Below are 14,383 nucleotides of genomic sequence, written 5' to 3' on the forward strand. Positions count from 1 at the left end.
TAATACTCCTCCACATTAGCCTAGAGAATGATAAAAGAGGGGACTGGGAATTTAAACCAACATAATTCTCAAGTCCCTGTGTTAAATAATAACAAAGCAAAAATATTGGCTTCTGGTTGGGGAATATAACGTGAACTAACTAGTTTGTTTATCAAAACTGCTAGCTCATCAAGACTTGCTTCAAAATTCTTGCTTCACTGAGTCCACTGATCCAAAGCTATTATATCATAAACTCTGCTCATCCTCAACCAGTTCCCCAGCTTGCAAGACCTGCCTTTAAATCACCCAGCCCAGGTCCTAAATCTCTATAAATGCCTCTCCCTAATTTCCTCATTTTGAGGCACCCCTTTGACCCTGTCATGGTGATGCTTTCCCTTAAGCAAAAGTAAAATAAATTTAGCTTTTTTGATCAATGTGTTTTCTGTGTACATGTGTGTGTTTTCTGTTAGAAGGGGTCAACAGTTGATAAAAGCAATGAACAAGTAAGTAAAAAATATATAGCATGCCAGATGAGGATAAGTGCTGTGAAAAAATTAGCAAAGAAGTGGGGGAGGAAATGCATGTGGGTGGTGGCGGGTAGGTCGGGTGTTCTAATTTTAGATCAGGTAATCAGGGAAGGCCTCCCTAAGTGGATAACATTTGAGCAAAGACCTGTAGGCGTTGAGGGAGTAAGCATGCAGTTATTTAGAGAAAGAGCATTCCAGAAAGAGGGACTCGCAATTGCAAAGGGTGTGAGGCAGGAACTTGCCTGGCATGTTGAAGAAGTAACAAGGAGGCCAGTATGGCTAGAGAAGAGAGAGCAAATGGCAGAGAGATTGGATATGCGGAATAAAAGCTAATGGGAGGGAAATAGTTTGTATAGGGCCTTTTCTTTAATGACATGGGCAACCATTCAGGTGAACTTTACAATCAGTTTATCAAAGAATTACTAGAAATGTTTAGATTATTGACATTTTTATGGTATTGAATCCTCCCATCCAAGAATATATCTCTCCATTTATTCTAGATTTTCTTTTATATCCTTCAGTAAACCATATACAGTTTTGCCCCATGAATCTTATAAATCTGTGTTAAATTTATTACTAGGCTTTTTAAAAATATATATTTATTTATTTTTTTATTTTGGCTGTGCCGGGTCCTAGTTGCTGCACGCTGGATCTTGTTGTGGCATGCGGGATGTTTAGTTGCAGGATGCAGGATCCTTTTTTTAGTTGCAGCATGCAGACTCTTAGTTGAGGCATGCGGGATCTAGTTCCCCAACCAGGGATCGAACCCAGGCCCCCTGCATTGGGAGCATGGAGTCTTACCCACTGGACCACCAGGGAAATCCCTATTACTAGGTTTTAAAGGTTTGTTTTTGTTTGTTTGCTTGTTTTTTATTGGAGTATAATTGCTTTACAATGTTGTGTTAGTCTCTGCTGTACAATGAAGTGAATCAGCTATAGGTATACCTATATCCCCTACCTGTTGGATCTCCCTCCCACCCCCCCATCCCACCCATCTAGGTCATCACAGAACACCAAGCTGAGCTTCCTGTACTTTACAGCATGTTCCCGCTAGCTATCTGTTTTACACATGGTAGTGTTTATATGTCAATCCTAATCTCCCAATTTGTCCCACCCTCTCCTTCCCCCTCCATATCCACAAGTCCATTCTCTACATCTGTGTCTCTATTCCTGCCCTGGAAATAGGTTAATCTGTACCATTTTTCTAGATTCCACATGTATGCATTAATATACGATAATTGTTTTTCTCTTTCTGGCTTATTTCACTCTGTATGACAGACTCTAGGTCCATCCACATCTCTACAAATGACCCAATTTCCTTCCTTTTTATGGCTGAGTAATATTCCATTGTATATATGTACCACATCTTCTTTACCCAGTCATCTGTTATTGAACACTTAGGTTGTTTCCATGTCCTGGAATTGTAAATAGTGCTGCAATGAACACTGGGGTACATGTGTCCTTTTGAGTTATTGTTTTCTCAGGGTATATGCCCAATAGTGGGATTGCTGGGTCATATGGTAGTTCTATTTTTAGTTTTTTAAGGAACCTCCATACTGTTCTCCACAGTGGCTGTATCGATTTACATTCCCACCAACAGTGCAGGAGGGTTCCCTTTTCTCCACACCCTCTCCAGCATTTATTGTTTGTAGATTTTTTGATGATGGCCATTCTGACCTGTGTGAGGTGATACCTCATTGTAGTTTTGATTTGCATTTCTCTAATAATTAGTGATGTTGAGCATCCTTTCATGTGCCCCTTGGCCATCTGTATGTGAAAGGTTTGTTCTTGTTTGGATTAGTTTTTTGCTTTGGGGGTTTTCCCTCCAGTACATTCTCTAACTGGACCACATCTCAGTTACTACTGTTACTCCAAACTCAACTACTATTCTGACCTCTATCAAGACAGGTTAGTTTTGCCTATTTTCACCTTTATATAATTACCAGGATATTTTTAAAAACTACTAATTTTTAATATATTCCTCTTAAAGACAGTTAAGACAGTTCAGAATTAATTCTAACATCCATTTAGTACATTTTCTTGGAATATTTTGGTAATAGTTATAGTGTCTCCAAATAGTGACAATTTTTTCTCTTCAGTCTTGGTAGTTATAACTTACTTCTGTTACCTAGCTTACTGCAGTGGATAGAATTCTCAGGACAATTTGAATAAATCAGGCCATTAATGTGAAATAATTCTCACATTTAATCCCTTTAAATATAATTCTGACTAATTAGATTAGAAGTTGTTTTTATATTAAGAAAGTATCTTTCTCTCACTAATTTCCTTTTTTTTTAACCAAAAGCCTATTTTTGCATCTGTAGTGACCACTATTAAGTGGTATATTGAACAAGAAAACCAGTGGGATGTAATCAAAATGCACCTATACGTTGTTTCCCATGGTCCCTTTAACATATATTCAAGGGGCAAGGTTTATTGCTCCCCCTTGGATGAAACTCGAGTTTGACTATTTTTTTTTTTTGGCTGCAGCGCAGCTTGCAGGATCTTAGTTCCCGGACCAGGGATTGAACCCGGGCCCTCAGCAGTGAAAGTGCACAATGACTGCCAGAGAATTCCCAAGTTTGACTATCCTGATTACTCTTAGGTGATTGGAAGTCCAGACATCATTGTAGGAGGCAAAATGTATTTTTAATTCACTAATTAGAATGTCTTGTCCAATATATGAATCGAAATATATTAACGCTTCAATCTGCATTCAAAGGTAAGATTTCTCCACTCACACACTTTTAGGTGGACCTGGTTTCAGCTGGGATGCCTGTTTTTATGGAAGGAAATATAGTCAATCTCTTCTCTCTTTTCCACTCACTCCCTTGGAGGAGGAAGTGAAAGGGAAACAGACAACTTATACTTAACTTCTACTATTGTAAGATGACCTCATACTCTCTGAGCCTAGAAAATTTGCTTGTGAGTAAATTTTAAAATAAAATATCACAAACATATAGAGAGGAGCATACATGACACAGCTCAATGAAATTTTGCAAAATGAGATTATCCATATAACTAGGACCCAAATCAAGAAACAGGCTATTGCCGGACTCCAGAATTCTCCCTTGTACCACCTTTTAGCCACCATGCTTACTCTAAATTCAACCACTATGCTGACCTCTATTAATATGGGTAGTTTTGCCTATTTTTTTGACTTCTCTGTAAATGGAATTATAGAGAATGTAATATTTTGTATCTCGTTTCTTTCACTCAACATCTGTGAGATTCATTCATATCATTGAATGATTCAGTAAGTCATTCTTTCACTTACTACTGGATAATATTCCATTGTCTGAATATACCACATTTAGTTGTCCATTCTACACTTGGGAAGCCTTCAGTCTGGGCTAATACAAATAATTCTGCTATAAACATCTTGTACGTGTCTTTGATATACATATGTCTATAATTTTGTTAGGCACATACCTATGATTGGAATTGCTGGATCAAAGGGACCATCAAATGTTTAAAGCTATCTTTTTCTGCATTGAGACTTTTGTGAACACTTCTGAGGCTCCTTGCTGGTATCCTCCATCTACAACTCCCATGACATGGGCAACAGAATGGTCTGCCACTCTCCACTCAGCTCCTGGGTTTCCAACAGTATTCCACATGGTTTCTCTTTTGGAGTCTCGTTGCTCTTTGCGTGAGTCTTCTTGGTCAGGAGTTAACAAGGCTCCAGTCTGCCCCACCTTCTCTGTTCCCCCACCAGAAGGAGGTATGTTCATTCTCTAAGAGATCTTATTAAAGCCCCTGACTTGGGAATCGGGAGGAACCTTCTACCTCTGCTGCTTGGGGCGTTTGAGACACAAAATATACCATAAATTTTCTCTAAAAAAATCTCTTCAGAATTGTTCTTGAATCCCCCCCACCCCACATATCTGGTCCTTTTTAATGTTCTTAGAGTGGGAATGGGATCCAAGATGAGTTATCATTCGTTTGAAAATCTGAAGATTGGTCTGTCTCATGACTCACTTTGAAATTATTCCATCATTGCTCAGTATCTCAGTCAAAACTTCAAGTATAATATCCTACCACATAATCATTTTTTCCACTTTTCCCTATTAATATAAGTTATTTAAATATTGTCTAGGGACTTCCTTGGTGGCGCAGTGGTTAAGAATCTGCCTGCCAATGCAGGGGACATGGGCTCGATCCCTGCTCCGGGAAGATCCCACATGCTGCGGAGTAACTAAGCCCGTGCACCACAACTACTGAGCCTGTGCTCTAGAGCCTGCGTGCCACAACTACTGAAGCCCATGAGCCACAGCTACTGAGCCCACGTGCCACAACTACTGAAGCCTGCGTGCCTAGAGCCCATGCTCTGCAACAATAGAAGCCACTGCAATGAGAAGTCTGCTCACCATAACGAAGAGTAGCTCCCACTCACCACAACTAGAGAGAGCCTGCATGCAGCAACAAAGACCCAACGCAGCCAAAAATAAATAAATAAATAAATAAATTTCTTTTAAAAAATATATTGTCTAACACTGAGTCATCTTTGCAATCCTGAAACTACTTGATCATCACGTTCAAGTTTGTATTTATTGTATTTGTAATAACTGTTGGACTTGAGTTGCCATTTTTTCTTAAATTGAAGTGTAGCTGATTTACAATGCTGTGTTAGTTTCTGGTGTACAGCAAAGTGATTCAGTTATTCTTTTCCATATTCTTTTCCATTATGGTTTATTACAGGATATTGAATATAGTTCTTATGCTATACAATAGGACCTTGTTGTTTATCTAGTCTATATATAATAGTTTGCATCTGCTAGTCCCAAACTCCCAGTCTATCCCTCCCCCACTTCTCCTCCCTCTTGGCAACCACAAGTCTGTTCTCTATGTCTGTGAGTCTGTTTCCGTTTTGTAGAGAAGTTCATTTGTGTTATATTTGAGATCCCACATATAAGTGATATCATATGGTATTTGTCTTTCTTGTTCTGACTTACTTCACTTAGTGTGGTAATCTCTAGGTCCATCCATGTAGCTGCAAATGGCATTATTTCATTCTTTTTTGTGGCTGAGTAATATTCCGTTGTATATATGTACACATCTTCTTTATCCATTCATCTGTGGATGGACATTTAGGTTATTTCCGTGTCTTGGCTATTGTGAATAGTACTGTTATGAACATAGAGGTGTATGTATCTTTTTGAATTATAGTTTTGCCTGGATATATGCCCAGGAGTGGGATTGCTGGATGATATGGCAACTCTATTTTGAGCTGCCATTTTTTAAAGTTTGTAATTATATTCATAAATGAGATTGGAGTATAAGTTTTTTTTAATGCTATCTTTTATATGTTTTAGTGTTAGCATTATATTGGATTTGTAAAATGAATTAGGGATCTTTTCATACTCATCTTTAAATACTATAAGAATAACCTTTCTTTGAAAGGTTGATAAAACTCAACTTTAACCTTCTATGCTTGATGTCTTTTAGGGAGGAAGAATTTGACTTGAAAAAACCACAGGGGCCCCTAAAAATAACCGTGGAAGAATTGGGGGGACCATATTGGAATCTGAATAATCACATGAAGGGGTAAGAAGAAGAGAAATAAACTTGCTACTGTTATTGGGATCTTTTTTTTTCTTTAATCATAGAGAAAATATTTGCATTGAGAATTGTGTAAGGCAGAGTTCTTTGTTACAGTCAACAGAATCTTACTCTGGATATTCCAAGAAGAAAGGTATTTGTTATATTTAATACAAGAGTTTACTGAATAATCTGAAAGACTGGAGGAGAAGGCTTTAGGTTGAGTGTAGTAAATAGTTAACATTGGTGGCCTGTAATGAACCATGCCTCTTGGTTGTCAAACACTTGTGGAGACCCCATCCCTTGAAACTGGAATGGCCTTGTATCTTATTGTGACTTCTTTTAACCAAAAGAATGCAATGAGGTGACACTGTGCCAGTTCTGGGCCTAAGCTTTGGGAAGGCCTAGCAGCATTTGCTCTTATGCTCTGTCTATAAGAAGCCCAGCTACCCTGTGGGAGAAACCAGATGCAGAAACCACATGGATAGTTGAGGGCACAAGACTAGATAATGAAGACCTGAGGAACCCAACCAAATGTGAGAAACAAGGCCCCCTGTTTCCTATGACCTATGTTGAGCTCTTCCAGCCAGCCTCTAGCAATCTGAGTTACCCTACATGAGGCACCAGACGTGTAAGTTTCACTTACATCTTGGATGGCCCAGCCTCCTGCAGGCACCACATGTAATAGATATGAACTTTCCCTCTGTGCCCTGTTCAAATTCCTGACTCACAGAATTATGAGAAATAATAACACAGTTGTTGTTTGAAGCTCCTAAGTTTTGAAGTAGTTTGTCACACAGCAATAAATAAACAGAAAACGCTCCCAAACCCCAAGGGAAAAAACCTTCCAAAACCAAACTGACCTGGTAAGAAAGTTTCCACCACTACCCATCTTGGAAACATTCTGCCTCCTGTCCTCTGCCAGACAAACAACTGCTTTCCACCCTACCTGTGTCCTCACTCTGAAACAAAGGTTCATGCAAATGCTTGTGCCTGGTGCAACTTAGGTCACAAGTCCAGGAACAGAGAGGCTGGGAAACATAAGTTTGGGAATTCTAATTTGAGAAAGGAGATTCTTACTACAAAAAGTTAACAAACTTTGAAGGAGCTGTTCAAAAGATTTTAAGCAGGCAAAAAATGTTTAACTGTAAAGAATTGTCTTACAAAGCTAAAGTTTGATGGTCACATCCAAAGCCATTATTTCTATTTCTGTTGTAGTTTATTTTATTATTTTTATCTCATAATTCATAGTGTATTTTTCTTATATTTTGCCCATACCACTACTACCTCTCATTTCAACTCCTAATAGATTAAGAGCAACTTGGAGCACCAGACATAGGTCGTTCTGCAAAAGGGTACAAGTTTGGGTAAGGTTTTAAGGTCCTTTACAGGTTCCAGAACAACTTAACTTTTCTTTTGCCTTCTGTGGGTGGTTTATTTTGTCTCTAGTTTTAGAAATCATCCCATGTTTGTACTCACTTCCATTTTTTCAGATTTATCGAGGTCTGTTTTACATGCCAGAAAATTTACCCATTGTATGCATACAATTACAATTGTTTGTTTTTTATAAATTTATAGATCTGGGCAACCATCATCATAATCCAGTTTTACAGCATTTTCATCACCAGAAGTTTCCCTCATGCCTGTTTCCAGTCCCTTCCCACTCCCACCCAAACTCCAGGAAACCACTGATGTTCTTTCTGTTTCTGTAGATTTGCCATTGATTGACATTTCATACAAATGAAAATATATAATATCACATCCATTTTTAAAAGAAAAAAGATTTATGTTTTTTACATAAGTAATATATGTTTGTTCTAAAAACTTCAGAAATACACGTTAAAAAGAGAAGAAAAATATAAAAACCAATTGTAACCCCACTACCAGGAACTAACAGCAGTTAATATATCGGTATACATAAAAAAGAAAGAGTAAAGCCCAAAGTCTTTATTGTGGTCTACAAGCCCTGCATGATCTAGACTCTTTCAATGTCATCTAATGCCTTATTCCCACACCCCTCTTCACACTCCAGCCAAATAGGTTTTATTTCAGTTTTAGGAATATTCCAAGCTCTTTGCATATGCAGTTCATCTTGCCTGGAACTCTTCCTTCATCCTTTGAATGATTAGCTCTTTCTCTTCCTTCAAGGGACTGTTTAAAACTCATCTCCAAGGACAGGTCATCCCTCACCACCCTGCCTAAATTAGTCCCAGACTCACCCTCTTCTTCATATGTTTCCTTCATAACACTTGATTCAATCTGAAATTATTTTATTCAGTTGCCTGTTTGCCTTTTTGTTTGTCTCCTCCAATTGACTGTAAATTCCATGAGGGCAAAATGGCCATATCAATTATGTTTAGTGTTGTATCCCTAGTACCTCTCCTCAAACAGGTAAGTATTAGTGGAATGAATGAGTTGAATACAGTTACTTATCCTCTCCATGCCTTAGATTTTTCATTAAAAATGGGGGGACAAATTGCACCTTCCTCATAGGATTTTTTATAAGCATATAGTAAATTATTATTATTATTATATCATTATCATTATTTTAGAATCTTTGAGGAGGACTTTTTTGATTTCTTCATTCCCTTTGGACTTTTCAGTTTTCTTTCGGCTTTGCAATTTCCTTCCCTTGAAATGTCCTATTACTTTGGGTTGTTTGATCCTATTCCCTTCAATGTAGCTGGTATAGTAAAAAGGCCTAGAGTCTTATCCTCCCACCATCTATCCTGTCTAGAAGACCAAGGAGAATTCAGAGTGGGGCCCAAGAGTAACAAGGCAGTGAGTGTGTAGATAGATGTCTGAGACCAATTGCTCTGTGCCTTTAAGAGAACACGTTCCTTTTCCTTATCACTCTTTTTCTTGGCTTCATCGTCATGCGCCTCTTCTTAACTGTACAGAAAAGTTTTCATAGCCCCAAGGAATGGCCAAGTTTGAGATTTAAGGCTATAGGGATTAAAAAAACACTGTAAGATCACCTGAGATTCAACACAGCGCAACAGATCCAAGGGTTACACCTATGGGATCAAAGACATGATGCCATAGCAAAGAAAAGTGTGCATTATCTGAGCTGTTCTCTACACATATCTCTTCAGGATGTCTGGTGGCAGACTGTTAACCATGGTCAAGATCCTCCTGTTCACACTCTCTTTCTATCAGGGACATGACTAACACATAGAATATACTACTTTTTTCTAATTTCCTCTCTACCCCAATAACCCTACTCTCCTACTAGTAAGTTAGGACAAGAAGTGTTCATTTTAGGATGAGGAAAGAGTTTTGGAGATACAGAGTGGTGATGGTTGCACAACAATGTAAATTTACTTAATGCCACTGAACTGTACACTTTAAAGTGGTTAAAGTGGTAAATTTTATGTTACATGTTAACACACAAAAAAAGAAGTGTTTTTTTTTGTTTGTTTTGTTTTGGGGGTTTTTTTGGCTGTGGGGCTTGCAGGATTTTCCTCAACCAGGGATTGAACCCATGCCCCCTGCCATGGAAGCGCAGCGTCCTAACCACTGGACAGCCAGGGATTTCCCAAGAAGTGTTATTCTAAATGTAGCTATGCTGGCTTTTGTTAGGTAACCCAAAACAGGAAGAAAAATCCCTTGAAAGATTTATGGCACTATATTGGTAGTAAGTTAGAACAGGAGATAAGGATAAAAATTCAGTACATCTCATTCCCTTTTTTTGTTCTACTCTAACCAGAAGGCAAGAAGTAGGAGCAGTAAAAAGATACTGAATTGAACTTGAGAGGCCTGACCAATCTAAGCTGGACTGAAGAGACTAGACTGAATGAGAAGCTGAGTTTTGCCTCCTTCACAACTAATTCTACGTCTTAATTTTCCCTTTACCTAAAATGTCAGTGAAGAAAACACATGACAGCTTCTCAGCATCACTCCTGTGCGACATTTTTGACCATTTCCTCAGCCTTGCAGCTGTTTGGAAAACTGTACCTTAGGTATGTATAAATACACACTTGAACTTTATAATGAGCATGGTCATACTTCCTTTCTCGATCATATATACTAATGTGAAATTATAACTATAGTCTAAGTAGTTTATGGTATTTAATTTTTATACAAAGAGGAAATGTATAACTGCATTTAAAAGATGAAATTTTATATATCTGCACAGTCCTCAAAAAATTATTCTGGCATTCAACAGTGATGATGTTGCATATGGTTAAAATGCTCTAAAACCTCTACCAGTGTATTGCTTACTCATGCTGTTAAACTACAAATGTTATGATGAGAAAAGTAAGCTCAAGTAAATGCATGCAAAACTAAATAATTCTGAATCCCAGACGTCCATGTCATTGAAACATTGCAAAAAGGAAAATAATTTCTGAATAGAGTTAGTAGAAATAACATTATAGCCTAGCTTTCTAAGTTCTGCATTTATATTTTCACAACCAGTTTCTTCTATCTTTATGTAGTTTAAAATTATTATCTTCCTTTATGAATATGTTTATATAGCTTTTTCCAACACTGTTTATTTAACATTGCTTAAATCCTGTGTACTGAAACAACTAATTTTACTGTTCCTAGCTATACAGATGGTCCCCAACTTACGATGGTTCCACTTACAATTTTTGACTTTATGGTGGTGTGAAAGTGATCCAAATTCAATAGAAACGGTACTTCAGATTTTGAATTTTTTTTTGTTTTTATAAATTTATTTTATTTATTTATTTATTTTTGGCTGTGTTGGGTCTTCGTTTCTGTGCGAGGGCTTTCTCTAGTTGCCGCGAGCGGGGGCCACTCTTCATCGCGGTGCGCGGGCCTCTCACTGTCGCGGCCTCTCTTGTTGCGGGGCACAGGTTCCAGATGCTCAGGCTCAGTAGTTGTGGCTCACGGGCCCAGTTGCTCCGCGGCATGTGGGATCTTCCCAGCCCAGGGCTCGAACCTGTGTCCCCTGCATTGGCAGGCAGATTCTCAACCACTGCGCCACCAGGGAAGCCCAGATTTTGAATTTTGATTTTTTTTCCTGGGCTAGTAATATGTGCTTTGGATTTTCTCATGATGCTGGGCAGCAGTAGTGAGCTTCTGATCACCAGGGTAAACAACCATTCTGTGACTATATAACGAGTCTATTTTTCATTTTCATTATGGTATTCAGTAGATTACATGAGACTTTCAACACTTTATTATAAAATAGGCTGTGTGTTAGATGACTTTGCACAACTGTAGGCTGATGTAAGTGTTCTGAGCATGCTTGAGGTAGACTAGGCTAAGCTACAATGTTCAGTAGGTTATGTGTATTAAATGCATCTCTGACAGGATATTTTCAACTTACAATGGGTTTATCGGGACGTTACCCCATCGTAAGTCAGACAGATCTGTAATATAAACACTAGGGCAATATTATGAAGGTTTGGAAATCTTATACAAAGCTTCTTGATTGGAAAAGGTAAATAAAGAGCCCATGGGGAGGCAGAACCCAATTCTCTTCTCTGAACTCTGAGAGTTGTTTATTTGTTGCTCTATGGTGGTATTTTTTACTTCCTCTCTTGTTTTATAGATATTTTTGTACTTTGAGCTCCTATGGAGGCTAGGATGATATCTTAGATGTTCAATAAATATCTGCAGTTGAATATATATTAGTTAGTTAAAATAAAAATGGGCGAACTACATTACCCAAAGATAAATTACTAGCTAGAAGTAATGGTTCATAAACATGCTAAGGCAGGAGAGGAGCTGGATATACTAGAGAAAGTTCAAGAATTATACCCAGAATAGAGAAATAGAAGAGGAATGCCAACAGAAATGTAAGAACAAAGAGAAAAAAAAAAAAAAAGACTAGTAGAAGTTAAGAGACAAGATTGCCTGGGCAGCCTGTTACAGCCTAATTCCAAAGAAGGGACTCCTTTTTCCCTTGAGGAGATAGGTACCAGGGCAGAAGAAAACTATCTTTTGCACAGCGAGATCAATGGAACAACATATAATTTAAGAATCAAATTATTGGTTAGGACAAAAGGGACAGAATAAATGAATTTAGATACAGTTCCAGCCCTCCAGGCAACACAATTTTTAAAAATTTATTTACTTATTTATTTATTTTTGGCTGCACTGGGTCTTCATTGCTGCATGCAGGCTTTCTCTAGTTGTGGCGAGCAGGGGCTACTCTTTGTTGCGGTGCGCAGGCTTCTCATTGTGGTGGCCTCTCTTGTTGTGGAGCACGGGCTCTAGGCACGCAGCCTTCAGTAGTTGTGGCACACGGGCTTAGTTGCTCTGTGGCGTGTGGTATCTTCCTGGACCAGGGCTCAAACCCGTGTCCCCTGCATTGGCAGGCAGATTCTTAACCACTGTGCCACCAGGGAAGTTCCAATACAATTATTTTAATGCACTAGAGATTAAAGATTCAACTTCCATTTATGAAATTAACTTAGTCGTGGTGATTTGATTAAGCTAGATTACATTTCCCAAAATCTCCTTCCCTGGAGGTTTCCACATTAGAGTTGGCCAAAAGAAGAATTTGAGATAGATTTGGAAGGTGGAAGTGAAGCAGCAGCCATTACTCTGAAGTTCATTGTGGTTAGATGCAGGAAGAGACAGATATAGAGGACCAGAAGGGTCTAGCTTGTCCTCATTTTCCTTCAGTCTACACCTGGATCTTCTTCCCACCTCCTGACCCCATTGACCAACGCTGGTCTCAGGCTCAACACCAGATGCTTGAGAGATGATCCACAGAGGTGGTAGGTGAATAGAGGCACAACTTCCCATACATCTCCCCATAAGCCTTCCATATACAAGTCTATTTTGGCAGCTGGACTTGCTTGGTTTCTCAGATTGACATGCTGGTTACTGTCTCTCTCTAATCTTCCAGTATACCTCTTGGACCTTCACTTCTCCAGTTCTTCCCACAAGAATTTCTACTTGCTATAAAAAAAGAAAAAGAAAAAGAAAAAAGAAACTCTTGTCCTATATCTCGTAGTAGTTCTACTTCCCTGACTGAAGAAGCTATTAATTTCAGAAGAAACTGAGCTCACTGAAAAATTCTGAAATAATTATGTTTGGTTTGAAACCCCCATTTAAGAACCCTATTTGTTGTTTGTAGCAGAAATATATGAAATTAGGAGGACCCTTACAGTCATCTGGTATGAAGTACAAAATGACTAACTCTGATTAGATCTCTGATCTTAAATACCTTACAAACTAATTAGGGAGACATAAGATTTACCCAAATGGATTACATAGATACTTATGCATATGTACCCCAGACATCATTGTTTTGTTAATTGAATTCCTATTCACGACCCCTTTCTCACTTGTACTTTCCAGCCAGGAGTAGATATGTAACAGAATTCTGTCCAATGAGACAAAATAAGTCTGCTGGGTGTGACTTTTGGGAGAGCTTCTGTTTTCTAACTAAAAAGAGATGGACCTGGTTAGCCTATCCCTTCATCCTATGCCCTTTCTTCCTATCTAAAATTCAGATGTGGTTCCCAGAGAGCAATCATCTGCTTATAAGTAGACCAGCCAATATAAGGAAAAGGTCAAGTGAATTGAAGACACATTGGTCCTAAAGTCATCCAGCTGCAGTGTCAGCGTCTATCTCTTAACTTCTTTTGTATAAGCTACTATAACAGAGTTTCTGTCAATTGAATCTGAAAGCATTTTAAACTAAGACAATATGTTAATTTAAAAGTGAGTACTACAGAAAGTAGTAAATATGGGATTTTAGAATAGATGATGAGGGTAAAAATGAGACCTAAGAGGTATAACAAGGTTTGAACTTTCAAGAGAAGAAAAATGGTGAATAAGCAGAGAGTTATTGAAGGACATTTCTTAGGGAGACAATGGTGTGGAGAAAGGCACGGGGACAATCATATAGTAAATGGTGGACAGCAAAGGAACTTTTCTATACTTCACTCAAACTGGTAATATGTCAACAGAAGTAGCCTGTGATAAATTATGTACATATAATGTAATAACTAGAACAAAAACTAAAAAATTTATACAAAGAAATATACTCAAAAACACTATGGGTAAATCAAAATGGAATTGTAACAAAAGTTAAAAGAGGGACTTCCCTGGTGGCACAGTGGTTACGAATCCGCCTGCCAATGCAGGGGACACGGGTTCGATCCCTTGTCCTGGAAGATCCCACATGCCGCGGAGCAACTAAGCCCATGTGCCACAACTACTGAGCCTGCACTCTAGAGCCCGTGAGCCACAACTACTGAGCCCATGTGCCACAACTACTGAAGCCTGCGCACCTAGAGCGGGTGCTCCAAAACAATAGAAGCCGCCGCAATGAGACGCCCGCGCACCGCAAGGAAGAGTAGCCCCCGCTCACCGCAACTAGAGAAAGCCCACGCGCAGCAATGAAG

General features: G+C 38.7%; 1 protein-coding gene across 8 annotated transcripts in view; it reads left to right on the plus strand.

The window, feature by feature from the left end:
* PSIP1 (PC4 and SRSF1 interacting protein 1) overlaps positions 1-14,383 on the plus strand; it is a 73,617-nt gene that overhangs the window by 14,115 nt on the left and 45,119 nt on the right. For 6 of the 8 annotated variants that reach the window (XM_059924691.1, XM_059924692.1, XM_059924693.1 and 3 more), the window contains exons 2-3: positions 5,959-6,053; positions 9,757-10,009. The gene's annotated coding sequence lies outside the window, so the exon portion shown is untranslated. The remainder of the gene's footprint in view (positions 1-5,958; positions 6,054-9,756; positions 10,010-14,383) is intronic. The other 2 variants (XM_059924687.1, XM_059924688.1) reach the window with 2 other exon arrangements.

Source organism: Balaenoptera ricei, chromosome 6, assembly GCF_028023285.1.
Source record: "Balaenoptera ricei isolate mBalRic1 chromosome 6, mBalRic1.hap2, whole genome shotgun sequence".
NCBI lineage: Eukaryota > Metazoa > Chordata > Mammalia > Artiodactyla > Balaenopteridae > Balaenoptera > Balaenoptera ricei.